General features: G+C 42.4%; 1 protein-coding gene and 1 non-coding gene across 24 annotated transcripts in view; one reads left to right on the forward strand and one right to left on the reverse strand.

Moving 5' to 3' along the window:
- Window positions 1-17,246, forward strand: part of DST (dystonin) — a 520,502-nt gene that overhangs the window by 404,208 nt on the left and 99,048 nt on the right. The gene's annotated exons all lie outside the window — the stretch shown is intronic.
- LOC119938246 lies at window positions 7,965-8,070 on the reverse strand. Its single transcript, XR_005454382.1, has one exon. It is a non-coding gene; the product is annotated as a U6 spliceosomal RNA (small nuclear RNA).

The raw sequence follows: 17,246 nt of genomic DNA on the forward strand, positions 1-17,246 counted from the left end.
AGTATGTTGTATCATTTGTTGTGTCATTCAACAAGAATTAAAATGTATAAAATAAGACTCTAAATCTGTATTCTAGAAAAACATCTCCTTAACCTGTTGAATAACTTGGTGTCCTCCATAAGTGCATGAATTTGACTTGTCATTGACTTTCAGAGGTGAACTTCAACTAAATGTCCCATTTTTTTTCTTTTCCTGCCTTGTGTCTCCTTCATGACCCAAGACACCATTGAAATATCCCATAACTAAACTGCTAAATCAATACAATTTCAACTCCACTACCATATTCTGATAGTTCTAGTTTTCCTCAGTTCTTCTGCTTTGAAACATTCTTTCTTAAATGGGAAATAAAAAAGTTACTTTCTTCAGAAGAGGGCTAAAATGGGGTAAAAGGAATCACACTGTTACTTACGAGAAGGTGCTTCCAACTTGTTGTGAACCCAAGGATCGATGAAGCTAAAAAAGTTTGAAAATCAGGTTCTATGTGTCCTGATGTATTTTACCTGAGATCTAGCAATATTTGGGGATCTAGTATGAGTCTGCCAGGGCAAACCATTAGTTAAAAGTTTAAAATGGCAAATGAGAATATAGCGATTAGAAGCGTGAGTTATTTTGAACTAAATGTTCATAAATAATTTACAGAGGAATCAACTAACTTTTATTTTCTGAACAGAGAAGAGTTCCTGATTTGCTGGCAGTAAAACTATTCAGAATATGCCACAAAACAAAATTTGTTGACTAGTATAACAGATTAACACTTATAAGACTGCTGTCAATTTGCGATCATTGCTTTTCACATGTGTTTGTTCCTTTCAAATATTGTTACTCCTTAAAATACCCCCATTTTTTAGGCTTCAGTTTCAGGGTTTCAGTAACACTCCAGTTCTTAAGAATTTATGTTAAGTTTGGCGCCAGAATGTGATGACATTTTACATAAAATCAGGCACAGGAATTTTGGAGAGGAGGAGTGGTGAATGAAGGGGATAAAACTTGAAGATATTAATTTGTCTCACTGCTTCCCCTCCAGCTGGTCTGTTAGCGGATAGAGCACGAGCCTGGGAGTCAGAAGGACCGAGGTTCTAATCCTGGCTCTGCAACATGTCTGCTGTGTGACCTTAGACAAGTCACTTCACTTCTCTGGGCCTCAGTTACCTCATCTGTAAAATGGGGATTAAGAGTCTGAGTCCCATGTGGGACAGGGACTGTGTCCGACCTGATTAACTTGCATCTACCCAAGTACTTAACAAGTACTATTATTGTTATTATTATTATCATTCATTGTCCTACCCTTCCACTCCCCTTCCCTGCCTACCCCCCTTTACCAACAGTTAGCTCTTCATGTTTCTCAGCCAATCCTTGATGATGCGAAAGGGATTAGAATGCAGATTCTTCTGACTTCCAGGTTTGTGCTCCATCCACTAGGCCATGCTGCTTCACTCAAACAGAAAGAGGCAGTGTGGTCTAGTGGAAAGAGGTTGGGCCTGAGAGTCAGAAGAATTTGGGTTCTAACTTTGGCTCTGCCACTTGTCTGCTCAGTGACCTTAGGTAAATTACTTCACTTCTCTGCACCTCAGTTACTTCATCTGTAAAATAGGGATTAAGACTGTGAACCCTATGTAGGTGTGAACCCCATGTAGGACCCTGCACCTCAGTTACTTCATCTGTAAAATAGGGATTGACTGTGAACCCTATGTAGGTGTGAACCCCATGTAGGACATGGACTGTGTCCAATCTGATTATCTTCTGTCTACTTCAGCACTTAGTACAGGGCCTGGAACATAGTAAGTGTTTAATTAAATACCATTAAAAAAAAGTCCAAAGAAGGCCAACCCAGACTAGGCAGACATTTTTACATACCAAAAATTTACTTCAACATCCCTGGGTTTAATGTTGCTGTCCTGAATTCTTTTGCTCAAACAATACAGACTCCTATTATACATGGATGCACAAATAAGTAGAAAACTAATTTTGAAAATCCAGTCATAAATCAATCATATTTATTGAGTGCCTATTGTGTACAGAACATTCATTCATTCATTCAATTGTATTTATTGAGCACTTACTGCGTGCAGAGCACTGTACTAAGCGCTTGGGAAGTACAGGTTGGCAACATATAGAGATGGTCCCTACCCAACAGCGGGCTCACAGTCTAGAAGTGACAGAGCACTGTGCTGAGAACTTGGGAGAGTACGCTACAATAGAACTGTTAGACATGTTTCCTTCCCACAATTAACTTACAGTCTAGATGGGGAGAAAGACATTAATATATCCTCCAGTATATCCTTCTGGAGAGATTGACAGAGTTTAACAAAAATGAAGCCTCAAATTCCATGCCAGGTTAAAGATCTACACAACTGAAGTAACTTCCAACGTTTTCTACGACTAAGTGTCCTGGGCTTTCCCACGTAGGTGCCCCTGACTTCTTGTGAAGTGTCTTAGCATTCATTACCTCTGAATTTATACCCATTACTACTGTAAAATCAATGTCAAGGCCAGCTAGTCAATAATAGGATCCTGGAATGAAGTCAGTGAATGAACACTGAGGCATGTGCTTATTGCAGCATAATTTAGCCATGCTGGTCATGTAAGGAGATAGCAGGATGCCAAAATTTCTGCTTTATAGTGCAGGGAAAGCAACATATGTAGATCAGGGAAGGCTAAACAAATGCTTTAAAACTCTATGTAGCCTGGGAAATGCCTTTAGGAAGATCAGGATGCCAAGAGGTAGAAAAAGCCAAGAACTGCAAGGGAAACAAAAAAAGACCCAGCCAGGTGGTATAGGTGACATATAGGTATTTCAGGCTACTAACTCTACTGGAGGTCCCTTCCTTCCCACCATTTTGTTTCCTGTCTGTATCAATCAGTCAGAGATATTTATTGAGCAATTACTGGAAAGCAGAATGGCCCAGTGGAAAGAGCTTGGGCCTGCAAGTTAGAGGTTCTGGGTTCTGTTTCTGGCTCTGACACTTGCATGGTGTGTGACCTTGGGCAAGTCAGTTCACGTCTCTGTGCCTCAGTTCCCTGATCTGCAAAATAGTGATTCAGTACTAGTTCTCCTTCCTACTTAGACTGTGAGCCCCACATGAGACCTACTTTTGTTGTATCTACTCTAGTGCTTAGATGAGTGCTTGGCACATATTAACAGCTTAACCGATACCACAATTATTATTATTACTTTATGCAGAGCACTGTACTCCTTGGTAGAGTACAATAAAACAGAGTTGGTACACAGTCCCCACCAAGAAGCTTAAAGTGTAAAGTGCTGAGTGGCTAGGGTGATAGAAATTTAAAAATAACTTCATTTGAATTGAGGACATAAAATTAAAATTTAATTTGGATTTCATTTAATATAAAACATTGATTTAGGTAACTTTGGGTAGCTGTCATTGCATATTAATTTGGGGTCTAGAAAGTTGTTGATAATATTTAGCATTTATTTTGGCTTCAAAATCATGCACTAGTTTAAAAATGGTCCAGCTCACATTAATTTTGCTGTAATATTTGAAAATTAGACTGTGGACATTGCTCAAGGAACTCTTAAAAGAACAAAAAGAGAGCTATTGGTTCAATGTTCCTGCTCCTGCATTCATTGATAATGTTAATTTCAAGAGTGGGCTATTTTTGAATTATTTTAACCTTACCATTATTGCCAAAGATTTATCAAGTTTAATAGGAAATGTCAGACTTCAGGGGACAAGTGAATTTGGTTCTTACAAACATCACTACATTTAAAAATTTTCAGTATTCCTCTGTTAGATAGAATATTTCATATTCTCCATTGTGGGGGGGAAAAAAACATCCTTATAGGTTGGGGGAAATAATTCTGCCAGTCTTGGGATAGCATAATCTAGAATTACAACAAAATCCAAAGCTTGTTGAAGATAGTACCTAAATTCCCTCAACAAAACACACCTAATAATAGTTTCAGGTTTCTAAGGGTAGATTGTTAATGGGAAGTACTGGCACTAAATGAAGCTGGCTTTCACAGTCAGACTGTGGATATGGACTGTTTTCTTTCAAAAATGAAACATTTCCCCCTCAAATACAAAGGACCTTTTACACTACCTGATAGCCTTCAAAATCATTCAGTCCTTTCAGTAAGGGTGTTCCTTAATTTTTCATTGAGAATATAGAGTACTGTTGTTGTCAGCATTCATCAGTTGATGGTTCATCCCGTTTCTATACAAAACAATGAAGATTGCTGCTCTGAAGAACTGCTCTTTATATTCACCCAACAAAACACATGCCTCCAGGCTGGCTTCTCACTGGACTTGATAAGGCCAGCAGGGCAGCATATTCTTATCAATAAGCAAAGATTTAGATTCCCGTTGGTTTACTCTGACCATATAGACTTTGTCCTTTAACTTCCAGAGGAGATCCAGGGTCACGTGTTCTTCTTGGTAAAGCAGCCCAAACACTGTAGGCAAAATTCAATAGCGTGTTCCTGATGCGTAGTTTTTGCAGACAGTAAATATAGTCAAGGAAATTCCCCAGTCAGACTTTCTACTTCAACTGTGGAAGAAGAAGCTGGATCAAGGCTGACATTTTAACAAATCAACAGAGATTTTCCTTTCTAAAAACAAAGCTGCACCTGGTTGATTTGTACTGAGAGAATAGGTTCATTCATTCATTCAATCGTGTTTATTGAGTGCTTACTGTGTGCAGAGCACTGTACTAAGTGCTTGGGAAGTACAAGTTGGCAACATATAGAGATGGTCCCTACCCAACAGCGGGCTCACAGTCTAGAAGGGGAAGACAGACAACAAAAAACATATTAACAAAATAAAATAAATAGAATAGTAAATATGTACAAGTAAAATAGAGTACTAAATCTGTACAAACATGTATACAGGTGCTGTGGGGAGGGGAAGGAGGTAGGGCGAGGGGGATGGGGGGACAGGAAGGAGGGGGCTCAGTCTGGGAAGGCCTCCTGGAGGAGGTGAGCTCTCAGTAGGGCTTTTTAGGGGGGAAGAGAGCTAACTTGGCAGATGTGCGGAGGGAGGGCATTCCAGGCCAGGGGGAGGACGTGGGCCGGGGGTCAACGGTGGGACAGGTGAGAACGAGGCACAGTGAGGAGGTTAGCATCAGAGCAGTGGAGGGTGCGGGCTGGGCTGTAGAAGGAAAGAAGGGAGGTGAGGTAGGAGGGGGCGAGGTGATGGAGAGCCTTGAAGCGAGAGTGAGGGGTTTTTGCCTGATGCATAGGTTGACTGGTAGCCACTGGAGATTTTTGAGGAGGGGAGTAACATGCCCAGAACGTTTCTGCACAAAGATGATCTGGGCAGCAGAGTGAAGTATAGATTGAAGTAGGGGGAGACAGGAGGATGGGAGATCAGAGAGGAGGCTGATGGCAGTAATCCCTTCGGGATAGGATGAAGATTGAATCAGCAGGGTAGCGGTTTGGATGGAGAGGAAAGGGCAGATCTTGGTGATGTTGTGCAGGTGAGAGCAGCAGTTTTTGGTGCCAGATTGGATGTGAGGGGTGAACAAGAGAGCAGAGTCGAGGATGACACCAAGGTTGCGGGCTTGTGAGACGGGAAGGATGGTAGTGCTGTTAACAGTGATGGGAATGTCAGGGAGAGAGCAGGGTTTGGGAGGGAAGTTAAGGAGTTCAGTCTTGGACATGTTGAATTTTAGGTGGCGGGCAGACATCCAGATGGAGGTGTCTTGAATGCAGGAGGAGACATGAGCCTGAAGGGAGGGAGAGAGAGAGCAGGGGCAGAGATGTAGATTTGGGTGTCATCAGCGTAGAGATGATAGTTGAAGCCGTGGGAGCGAATGAGTTCACCAAGGGAGTGAGTGTAGATAGAGAACAGAAGGGGACCAAGAACTGACTCTTGAGGAACCCCTACAGTAAGGGGATGTGAGGGGGAGGAGGAGCCCGCAAAAGAGACTGAGAGTGAATGGCCAGAGGGATAACAGGAGAACCAGGAGAGGACAGAGTCTGTGAAGCCAAGGTTGGATAGCGTGTTGAGAAGCGGGTTGTCGACAGTGTCGAAGGCAGCTGAGAGGTCGAGGAGGATTAGGATAGAGTAGGAGCCGTTGGATTTGGCAAGCAGGAGATCATTGATAACCTTTGAGAGGGCAGTTTCGGTGGAATGTAGGGGATGGAAGCCAGATTGGAGGGGGTCAAGGATAGAGTTGGCATTAAGGAATTCGAGGCAGTGGGTGTAGACGACTCGTTCAAGGAGTTTGGAAAGGAATGGTGGGAGGGAGATAGGGCAGTTACTAGAAGGGGAGGTGAGGTCAAGAGAGGTTTTTTTTAGGATGGGGGAGACGTGGGCATGTTTGAAGGCAGAGGGGAAGGAACCAGTGGAGAGTGAGCGGTTGAAGATGGAAGTTAAAGAGGGGAGGAGGGACAGGGTGAGAGATTTCATAAGATGAGAGGGAATGGGGTCAGAAGCAAAGTGACAAATATATACAAGTGCTGTGGGGAGGGAAAGGGGGTAGGGCAGAGGGAGGGAGTAGTTGGGTTAGGATGAGTGATTGTACTAACGTGGTAGCGGTTTGGATGGAGAGGAGAGGATCTTAGCGATGTTGGGAAGTTGAGACCGGCAGGTTCTGTTATGCTTAACAAATACTATTATTATTATTATTATTATTATTATTATTATTATTATTATTATTATTATTATTGACTCCGCTCTCTCATTCTCTCCACACATCCAATCCATCACCAAAACCTGCCGGTCTCAACTTCACAACATCGCCAAGATCCTCTCTTTCCTCTCCATTCAAACCGCTACCACGTTAGTACTCATCCTATCCCGACTGCTCCCTCCCTCTGCCCTACCCTCTTCCCCTCCCCACAGCACTTGTTTATGTTTGTACAGATTTATTACTCTATTTTATTAATGATGTGTGTTTAGCTATAGTTCTATCTATTCTGACGGTATTAACACCTTTCTACCTGTTTTGTTTCGTTGTCTGTCTCCCCCTTCTAACCTGGGAGCCCGTTGTTGGGTAGGGACTGTCTCTATGTGTTACCGATTTGTACTTCCCAAGCACTTAGTACAGTGCTCTGCACACAGTAAGCGCTCAATAAATATGATTGAATGAATGAATGAATGAACAGGTCGCCGGAGTAGCACTTGAGAGGAGAGAGGAGATCTCATGTGAGGATACTGCTGGGAAGGATGGGAGAGTAGCGGAGAGGGTTGAGAGCGGGGGGGGGGGGGGGGGGGGGGGGGGGGGGGGGGTTTGGAGAAGGGGGGAGGAGTGACTTTGGGGAGCTCAGACCTGGTGGAGTTAATTTTATTAATGAAGTAGGAGGCCAGATCGTTGCGGGTTCGGGAAGGAGGAGGGGGAGGAACAGGGGGCCTGAGAAGGGAGTTAAATGTACAGAAGAGCTGATGGGGATGATGGGCATGGGTGTCAATAAGGGAGGAGAAATAGTTTTGTCTGGCAGAGGAGAGGGCAGAGTTAAGGCAGGAAAGAATAAACTTGAAGTGAACGAGGTTGGCTTGATGTTTAGTCTTTTGCCAGCAGCGTTCAGGAGCTCAAGCATAAGAGCGAAGGAGGCGGACAGTGGCAGTGATCCAGAGCTGTGGGTTAGTGGTGCGAGAGCGGCGAAGGGAAAGGGGAGCGAGGGAGTCGAGCTGAGTAGAGAGGGTAGAGTTGAGAGCAGTAATCTGATCATCAAGATTGGGTAGAGAGGAAAGGGAGGCTGAAACCTGTTAAGTAAAATACAGTTTTTGTCAACATTTGAAGACAGAGAAGCAGCGTGGCTCAGTGGAAAGAGCACAGGCTACGGAGTCAGAGGTCATGGGTTCAAATTCTGACTCCACCAATTCATTCATTCATTCATTCAATCGTATTGAGCGCTTACTGTGTGCAGAGCACTGCACTAAGCGCTTGTGAAGTACAAGTTGGCAACATATAGAAACGGTCCCTACCCAACAGCGGTCTCACAGTCTAGAAGGGGGAAACAGACAACAAAACAAAACATATTAACAAAATAAAATAAATAGAAAAATATGGAACTCTTCATGAATTTGCATGTCATCCTTGTGCAGGGCCATGCTAATCTTCTCTATATCATTCCAGTTTTAGTATATGTGCTGCCAAAGCGAGCACTGTGTGACTTTGGACAAGTCACCTAACTTCTCTGTGCCTCAGTTACCGCATCTGTAAAATGGGGATTAAGACTGTGAGCCCCCCGTGGGACAACATGATCACCTTGTAACCTCCACAGTGCTTAGAGCAGTGCTTGGCACATAGTAAGCGCTTAATAAATGCCATTATTATTATAGAGAAGGAGCGTGGCTTAGTGGAAAGAGCACGGGTTTGGGAGTCAGAGGTCGTGAGTTCTAATCCCAGCCCTGCCACTTAGTGTCTTCATAGGGGTTTGCTGTGCTGAGGTTGGGTTGGGGCTGGGCTATTTTGGGGCTGGGCTGCGTCTGGGCCATATCAGGCCTTCCCAGACTAAGCCCCACTTTTCCTCATCTCCTATTTATTTTATTCTGTTAGTATGTTTGGTTTTGTTCTCTGTCTCCCCCTTTTAGACTGTGAGCCCACTGTTGGGTAGGGACTGTCTCTATATGTTGCCAATTTGTACTTCCCAAGCGCTTAGTACAGTGCTCTGCACATAGTAAGCACTCAATAAATACGATTGATGATGATGTTGATGATGATCTCCCACTCCTTTCTGTGTTGCCCTGACATGCACCCTTTGCTCTTCCCCCCTCTCCCTGCTCTACAATACTTATGTATATATCTGTAATTTTATTTATCTGTATTGTTGTCTGTTTATTTGTATGGATGCCTGTCTCCCCCTTTCTAGACTGTGAGGTCATTGTAGGCAGGGATTGTCTCTCTTTATTGCAGTATTGTACTTTCCCAAGTACTTAGTTAAGTGCTCTGCACGCAGTAAGTGCTCAATAAATATGATTGAATGAATGACTGTTGAGTTGGGGTTGTGCTGCCCCGGGGTTGTACTGTACTGGGGCTGTGTTGGGGGCTGTGCTGAGGTGGGGTTGTGCTGTTCAGGGACTGTGCTGTGCTACGGCTGTGCTGTGTTGGGACTGTGCTGTGCTGTGGCTGTACTGAGGTGGGGCTGTGCTGTGCTGCCGTTTTGCTGTACTAGGGCTATACTGTGCTGTGCTGTGTTGGGGTGGGGTTGTGTTTTACTGGGACTGTTTGGGGGCTTTGCTGTGTCTGGGCTGTGGCTGAACAGAGGAAGGAGTGATGCTAATTTGTATTAACAAACAACATAGTCTAATGGATAGAATACAGGCTGGGAGTCAGAAGTACCTGGGTTCTAATCCTGAGTCCACAACTTGTCTGCTGTGTGACCTTGGGCAAGTCACTTAACTCCTCTGTGCCTGAGTGACCTCATCTGTGCAAAATGGGGATTAAGTGAGCCCCACTGTGTCCAACCTGATTAGCTTGTATCTATCCCAGAGCTTAGAACAGTGCCTGGCACATAGTAAGCACTAAACAAATACAAATACCATTATCAACTGTGTGGCTTTGGGCAAGTCACTTCACTTGCAAGTCACTTCGCTTCTCTGTGCCTCAGTTCCCTCATCTGTAAAATGGGGATTAAGACTGTGAGCCCCAGGTGGGACACCCTGATTAGCTTGTATCTACCCCAGCGCTTAGAACAGTGCTTGGCACATAGTAAGTGCTTAACAAATACCATCATCCTTATCATCATGTGATTTCTCTGGGTGTGAAGAAGTAAAGTGGCTCTAAAAAGAATGTCCATTCATTTTAACTAATACCAATGTGGTTTATTTTCTGATTTAGGAAAACTGAGATGATGGCTTCAAGATTAATATCCATTTTATGCAGTTTAATATCATGGTTGCATTTAATTGTGTAGGGATTGGAAACCGTATTTTCTGTAATAGCTGTGGTCACCAGAATTGAAAAGAGAAGATGAATCTTTTGGAAAACTGATATGGAATTTAAGTATATAAGGGAAAAAAGATACTAAAAAAAGATGACATAGAATCTAGTTACTATTAACTCTGCATTTTATCCCAGAAGTCAGAAAATAGTTGTGAGAGAAAAGATATATTTTTGCATGGTTAATCAAATTTTCCATCATTTCAATAGCTTCGATTAAATCAAGCTCATAATTTAAGAACTATTCATTTACTCCTGATTCTTTGCAACTACCAGTACTGGATCCTGGGTACAAGAATTAAAAGACCAACAGTTGTTCAACTAGAAGGCTACCCTTTCTTTCATAGGATTGAGGGCTCTGCTCTGGAGTGGCACAGTGGACTAAAGCAGGAAAGAAGTTGCAAGTACAGTTGTTTATCAGGAATTATAAACTCTCCTCCATCCTAACCTGTCATATGTATTTTTCCATACTTAATGATGATAGTAAAATAATAACAATAATAATTGTGGTATTTATTAAGTGCTTATTATGTGTTAAGCACATTACTAAGTGTTGTGGCTAGATACAATGCAGTAGAACTCAGCCCCTGTCCACATAAGGCTCACAGACTAAATAGGAGGGAGAACAGGAATGGAATCCTCATTTTACAGTTGAGGAAACCTAGGCATAGAGATGGTAAGTCACTTAATTCCAGCATTTAGTCTATCCTGCCTTGATTACTGCATCGGCCTTCTTGCTCACCTCCCTGCCTCCTGACTCTGTCCACTGCAGTCCATATTTCACTCTGCTGCTCAGATCATATTTCTTCAAAAACATTGTCCATGTTTCCCCACTCCTCAAGAACCTTCCAGTGGTTGCCCCATCCACCTCCACGTCAAACAGAAACTCCTTACCATAGTCTTTTAAGCTCTCGATCACCTTGTCTACTCCTACCTTACCTCCCTGATTTCCGACCACAACCCAGTCCACACATTTAGCTCCTCTAATGCCATACCTACTCACTGTACCTCGAACTCATCTGTCTCATTGCTGACCTCTTGCCCACATCCTGCCTTTGGCCAGCAAGGCACACCCTCTTCATATCTGACAGATGGTCATTCTCCCCACCTTCAAAACTTATTAAAAGCACAGCTCCTCCAACTGGCCTTCCCCAACTAAGCCCTCATTTCCTCATCTTCCCCTCCCTTCTGTTTCACCTTTGCACTTGGATTTGCACCCTTTTTTCACCCTTCCCTCAGTCCCACAGCACTTATGAGCATATCTTTCATTTATCTATTTATATTAATGTCTGTATACCCCTCTAGATTCTAAACTCATGGGCCCGGAATGTGTCAACATACCAACTGTTATATTGTACTCTCCCAAATCCTTAGTACAGTGCTCTGTATACACTATGCACTCAATAAATATGATTGATTGATTGATGGACTTACCCAGGGTCACATAGCAAGCAAGTGACAGAGCTGGGATTAGGCTTTCAGATCCATGCTCTTTTCACTAGGCCATGTCACTTCTAGCCCAAGATTGTCCCATCTGGGAGGACCCAAGATACCGCACACATCCCTGTCCTATTATATCCTGAAGCCCAAGTGTTTTTTTTCCTGTAGTTTCCTGGCATGCAGCCCAGTTTGTGCCAAGGTAGCAGAACTCTTCTAGTGTAGGTAGGCTCAGAATGTGGGAGATGTAAAATGAAAAAAAACATTGTGTTCAAGCCTCACAGAAGTAACTTCATCTCTTTACACAGAATTGGGATGATTGAAAGGAACTTATAATCAATCAGTGACATGTATTGAATGCTTGCTGTGTGCAGTTTACTGTACTAAACATTTGGAAAAGTGTAATATAGTAGAGTTTGTAGGCACGAGCTCTTCATGGATGGGAGAATACTTAAAGCTTTTGGACATCTTTAACATTCCCCCTCCACACCACCACATCACCCTGTTCTACCCCAGCCCCATACAATAGAAAAATAGGCTGTTTTAATTTGGGGTTGGGGAGTGCTATCGATACAGTGAAACACTGAATGTACTGCAGTTACTATAGACCCCACCAGCCCACCAGGATTTTTCTGGGAGAGATGTAAGGCCTGGAGCTCCACTGCTGTACTAGAAATAACATGGCCCTGGATGTGCCTAGAGGCAAAGGAGTGGTTATATTATGCGCAGTAATGCCAGGGCCCTGTTCTATTGTGAGACCTTTTCAGTCTTCTTTAAAAGGGAGCACAGGCTAGGTGAGTGGGAGAATTCATTCATTCAATCATATTTATTGAGCGCTTATTGTGTGCAGAACACTGTACTAAGCACTTGGGAAGTACAGATCGGCAATATATAGAGATGGTGCCTACCCAGCAATGGGCTCACAGTCTAGAAGGGGGAGACAGACCAAAAAACCCGAAAACAAGTAGACAAGTGTCCACAACCAACAGAATAAATAGAATTATAGCTATATACACATTAATAAAATAAATAGAGTAATAAATATGTTCAAATATACACAAGTGCTGTGGGGAGGGGAAGGGGGAAGGGCAGAGGGATGAGGGGATGGTGAGGGGAGGAGGAGGAGAGAAGAAGGGTGACACAGATGAATTCCTCCACCTCCTGCTCCATCAGTAGCCTCAGATGGACAAACTAGTTTTAAATGCTGGACTTACATTGCCTGGATACTGTGTTCACTTTGATAGACATTTTTACTAATATTTCATGTTTAGTGAATGCCGGTATATTCTAGAATCTTCAAAACATGTCCATTCAAATCTTTGGTCCTTTTTGAAGATAAAAATTCCCCACCTCAGAAACAGGAACAGTGGTGGACACAGGCACTTAAAAGAAGGGTTATAGTGTACACCATTAATATTGTTATTGAATATTAACTAGAGAAGCAGCGTGGATCAGTGGAAAAGAGCATGGGCTTTGGAGTCAGAGGTCATGGGTTCAAAACCTGGCTCTGCCAATTGTCAGCTGTGTGACTTTGGGCAAGTCACTTAACTTCTCTGTGCCTCAGTTACCTCATCTGTAAAATGGGGATGAAGACTGTGAGCCCTCCATGGGACAATTTGATCACCTTGTAACCTCCCCAGAGCTTAGAACAGTGCTTTGCACATAGTAAGCACTTAATAAATGCCATTATTATTATTATTATTATTAACTATGTCCATCTTTTAAGGGTCAGCTTACAAAAAAGACTTTAGGTCTTCTGTCAGGAATGGCAAAATAGATTTAATTCTAACTTTACACATATAGCTTTTGGTAAACATTTTCAGATTCATCTCAGAAACTCTTTTCAGAAAGGTGTTAGCAAAAGCACAGCAGAGTGCTTTTGCTTCCTTAGCTGTGACCCATTGAATGTGTGTTTGGGAATAACATGTGGCTTATTTTGTTTTGAGCATGATACTCAAGGGGTTGGTATTTTGTTTAAATTTTTTTCCTACTGTGACAACATACATTTCTCAGAGAAAACAAGTGTTTTTGTTATGCAGAACCTACTCATCCTGTTGATTGTAAGGTTTTCTGTGTAAATCATCCTCTCTCTACTAGAATTTAAAATTTCTCCCAGAAAGTCAAGATTTGGCTTCCTGTTTTTCTTTCCAAGTGATGGAAGATGTGGATTTTTATAATTTAACTGATAAATCTCCTTTGGTATGCAGTGCCTTGTTATCCAGAGCCATATTTGCTCTTGACTTGTGGTCAGCACTTCCACTGACCTCAGGAGCAGCATATACTTCCAGTAAATAATAGCATTCATGTCAGTGCTGCTGAGGAAGGAGTTTGTGTATGGCCGGTCTACTATTTAAGAAACAATGCGTTCCGTTTCATGGCTTTAAACTCAGACTTTAAAAGGACATGAGAAAATAGGTTGTGAACTGCCCTGCTGACAGGACACTTCTGCAGATATTTTTAACAGTCTAAGTGTGAATTTAGATTCCAATTCAAGTTAAAGGCTGGTGTTGGGCAAGATTTTTTGTTTTGTTTTTATATATACACTGAAGCGATTGCTGTGGTTTTCTGCACGTTTAAAAAATGTTATGGAAATTTGGTGGAGGTTGTGGTGTCAGGTTACCTGGCTCAGCAGTCTGCTATAGATTTCCACATTTTGAATCAATTAACCGGGTTCTCCAGAACACCGTCTCCTGTTCTTCAGAATTAAGGAATTCTTTCAGAGTTGAATGATGTCACTGCCCGCCAGCTTGTTGCATTTCAGGGTTTTGAGGCTGTAGGTACCTCCCACCGCAATAGCTCAGTCTCCCTCAGAGACGAGACAAACGGTAAAAGTGAAAAGATGACTAAGAAGTTAAGTCATAGGAGAGTAGAAAATGCGAGTGGGAGAGAGAGCTGAGGGGTCAGGCATCTACGGACGCTGGCGAAGAAGAATACCCAGAGCACAAATGGGCTAGTAGCAGATGTTGCCTGGAGAATAAAAAGGGCGTTTCTTTAAGCTCACTGTTGGGAGAATGCCTGCCGGATCATAAGAAACCAGGGAGAGCTGAGAAGCTTATCTACTACACTGGATAGTACACACGGAGACGGTCACTCCTGGAGCTGCTTTTATGCCGCCTTGTCTCCAGCTGCAGTTTCAAGCGAAGATGAAATTGGAACCACAGTCTGTTTGCTACAGGATAGAGATAAGTCGTAGAATTTTAACTCAGTATGAGTTGTGCAGTGCCTTAGAAAAATAAGCTGAAGCTTTTCGACTCTGCAGTTGCCTTCGGCAGGATAAACCTTCTCAAGGGGAGTACTTTGAATCAAAATCTTCAAATGGTGCATTTTTGAAGGAGAAACTATTTTCTGTTTGCTTTAAAGGGATGCTTGATTGTACTGGCCTGGAAATCCAGAACGCTGTATTTTTCTTTGGGAGTTCTTGAGTACGCCACAAAGGAGCTTAATATGGGAAGAAGGAAAAACTGCCTTTTGAATCATGGTTATTTATAGCTACTGCCAAAAAAAAATAAGTAAAGGACTATTTTATTTTTCGTACCATGTTAGATTTAACTTATTTCTCCCCGAAGACTTGTTCTGTGCCTTGGTCTAAACCATACCCAGCTACTGTGTTTTTCTTTTAAGTTTCTGAACCATGTCTTATTTATAAAGGAGATGGAATTGTGCAAGCCATTTAAATGGATTACAGTTAATCAGTGCCCTGCAGAAGATAATGTGCTGCCTGCTACACTGCTTATTCATTTGGAAGGTTTAATCTGGAGGTTTCAGATGCAAATTGTGACCTGCAAAAAGAAATGAACTGCCTGATGGAATATTAGAAGTGTTATAGTCAATTTTAGTATCTGGATATGTGTGCATCAGAATATTTGTGTGTGTGTGAGAGAGAGAGAGAGAGATGCTCATCTGTGTATATGTAAGGCTTTTTGGAAGAATTCTGAACTGTTATTGAAGCACTTTATATTTTAGAGTAATTCTAAAACACAGCCAGGTAAAGTTGCATTTACACTAATGCACTGACCGTGACCTTAATCACCTCATAAATTATGGCATATGTCACCTATGTGTATGGGTCTTTATCCTAAAGACAGTAATTATTTAAGTCTGAAGAGTCATTTTAAAAATATACTTCATCTTACATCCTACTTCCTGGAGCAAGAGGCACAATAGTAAGAAATGGGTAAGCCACTTAGCAGGCCAGACTGTTTACGTCAGAATCCCCCCTGTGTGGGGAAGGGGGAAGAAGAGGAGGATCTAAATATTGAGGACTGTTATGTTCCTCAGCGCTCAATCTATGATACCGTTAGGCTGAATGAGCAGATTGACTCTGGGTCTAAAGGCAGCCTGTCCTCGAGGCATTTTACCGATCGGACTTTACCTTACAGTCACAGAACACTGGATGTTAGTACTTTGTGTTCTAATGGTGCCCTTACTTCTTCTAGTGTGTCTGAGTTAAGAGGCAGGGAAGCTCACAAATTAGATGAAAAAGTGATTTTTGATGCACTCAAATTAAACAGTGATATAATTCGGACTACAGGGTTACCTAAAGCCAAGTCACACACAGAGAGGAAAGAACATAGGCGATCCTGGAGAATATTTGTTCCTCCCAATTTTGCAGAATGTGCCAGCAAGAATGAAGGCTCATTCGCTGAATATTCTGATGGGTTAGATCTAGCCAAGTCAAGTAAGTGTCGATGGGGCACTAATTCCTTAACCTCAGAAGAGGACGATTCTGGTTTATGTAGTCCCCCAACAGAAAGGGAAGAAAAACAGGATCTTTCCACAGGGAACCCAGATCAAATCCGAAGTTTATCTTCAGCCGAAGATATCCGTATTGCAGACCGGCATGGACCATTTTTTTCTGTCAATTCCACTAGTGAACAGAAAATTCCATTGCTCTCCTGTACCCTCATCTACCCCAATGAAAACACCAAATTTACTTTACACAATGATCCACAACCAGAAAAGACAAATCTAGATAGTCCACAGAAGTATGCACATGAGCAGAGAGATCCACGAGGGCAATGCTGCCCTACTCAGAGTATTTTGAAAGAGGCCACCATAAAGCATGATGTACCACTGTGGCGAAATGACAGAAAGGATCAATGTGTTTCGGACCACAAAGTGGAAAAGACGAACATGCTTGATGAACCAAAGGAAACACAAATTAAAGCAAAGGATAGGGAATCAGTGGGTGATCTTCCTCCTGATACAGATGACTCCTTTACTGATGTGGCAGTGAAGTATATAGATGGCAATAGGACAGATTTAATAGAAAAGGTGATGCAATATGAGTCCAAAGGATCCAGTCTACCATCCAAAGAAGAACCTCTTTCTGCTGAGGAGATGGAGTTAGTCCATAAGAAGTGCTGTCCCCAAACCACCCCAGCAAGAAATAAAGCAGATGCCTGGACCTCAAAGCCACAGCAAGAAACTTTGGAGACTCTCTGCACTGGCTTACTATCAGTTCAGGTAAATGAGCAGAAATATGGCTCTCAAGAGTTACTGGCACAGCACCCCTAAAAGAGTCATTTTGTTATCAGTCTAGCCTTTTATTTCTCCGTGTGTGTGTGTGTGTGTGTTTGAAGGAATTTTCATAACATACTACAAGATGCCAGAAATTTGAGAGTTGGTTATTTTAATGAATTGATTGGGGGCAATTTCTGTCATGGCTGATTATTCCCAGCTGTTGGGTGCCCTGATATTTATTGTCCAGATGGTGCCTGTTCCCCTTCATTTGGAGTGTTTCCACTGTGAATTTATGTTCCATTAGGGTTTTACACAAATTGTGGTTAAAGGCACTGCCATTGTCTTCAAGACCAGTAATATTGGATTTATGTAGCTTGACCATTCTTACTTGTCAAGGTGCAACACACAATATCAGATTGTTGGGGCTCAAAGAGGAACCAAATTAATGGCTTGTTTGCAGTGTTTCAGAATTGTTTCTCTGAATTTTGTCAGAAAGTTTT

This window comes from Tachyglossus aculeatus, chromosome 1 (genome assembly GCF_015852505.1).
Source record: "Tachyglossus aculeatus isolate mTacAcu1 chromosome 1, mTacAcu1.pri, whole genome shotgun sequence".
In the NCBI taxonomy this organism is placed as follows: Eukaryota; Metazoa; Chordata; class Mammalia; order Monotremata; family Tachyglossidae; genus Tachyglossus; species Tachyglossus aculeatus.